Raw genomic sequence first — 1,251 nt, 5'->3', positions numbered from 1 at the left:
ATCGACAGCATGGATGCAAAGAAAAAAATTCTACATTGAAACCCTTTGTTGAAATGCTTTACACTTTCCACAGAACAGAAACTAAAGCATAACTTTATAACTGTTATAAAGTTAGTCGCAAATACAGTCCTCAAGTTTTTTTGCCCATACACATGAGCATTGTCTAAATCATGTCTTCTTTGTGGCAGCTGGGCCCTGCCACCACAGTGCTTGGCTGAGTTCACAAATCTGTTGTAACCTGTAGCTTCCCTGTCACTTCTCTGGCTCTCTTCTCCTGTTAAGCGACATTTCCTGGAAATTAATTAAAACCTCCTGCCACTGCCATAGCTACCGCTGCTGCTGGAGCCACCATAGCCACCTTGGTTTGATGGTTTGGCCAAGTATTGGCCTCCACCACCATAAAGGCCAGAGGTTCTGCCTCCAAAATTTCCTCCCTTCAAAGGTCCCAAATTTGAAGACTGATTATTGTAACTGCCCAAATCATTGTAGCTTCCACCACCTCCAGAATTGCTCCCATCATTACCAAATCTATTATAGCCATCCCCACTGCCACCACATCCACCACCACCATGGCTGCCACCAAAGCCACCATGACCATTGAAGTTTCCTCCATGACCAAAGTTTTCATTCCCACCAAAACCACCTCCACGACCACCACCAAAGTTTCCAGAACCACTTCAACCACTTTGGCTGGATAAAGCACTAGCCATCTCTTGCTTCAACAGGGCTTTCCTTACTTCACAGTTGTGGCCATTGACAGGATGGTATTTCTGAATGACAATCTTATCCACTGAGTCATGGTCATCAAAGGTTAGAAAAGCAAAGCCTCTCTTCTTGCCGCAGCCTCAGTCAGTCATGATTTCAGTCACTTCAATTTTCCCACACTGTTCAAAGTAATCTCTCAGGGCATGTTCTTCAGTGTCCTCTTTAATGCCACCAGCAAAGATCTTCACAATTAAGTGGGCACCTGGTCCTTGAGAATCCTCTCTTGAGACAGTCCTCTTTGGTTCCACATCCACAACTCTTCCATCCACGTCGTGTGGTCTTGCATTCATGGCTGCATCCATCTCCTCCACAGTGGCATATGTGACAAACCCAAAGCCCCTGGAGCACATGGTGTTTGGATCTCTCATTACCACACAGTCTGTGAGTGTTCCCCATTGCTCAGAATGGCTCCTGAGACTCTCATGAGTTGTTTCAAGGCTCAACCGTCTGATGAAGAGCTTCTGCAGCTATTTGGGCTCTTTAGGA

General features: G+C 45.8%; 1 pseudogene; it reads right to left on the bottom strand.

Annotated features, from left to right (window-relative positions):
* Window positions 1–302: 302 nt before the first annotated feature.
* LOC103602386 overlaps window positions 303–1,251 on the bottom strand; it is a 1,447-nt pseudogene continuing 498 nt past the window's right edge.

This window comes from Galeopterus variegatus, unplaced genomic scaffold (genome assembly GCF_000696425.1).
Source record: "Galeopterus variegatus unplaced genomic scaffold, G_variegatus-3.0.2 Scaffold4119, whole genome shotgun sequence".
NCBI lineage: Eukaryota > Metazoa > Chordata > Mammalia > Dermoptera > Cynocephalidae > Galeopterus > Galeopterus variegatus.
This window is presented reverse-complemented; position numbering and strand designations above follow the sequence as displayed.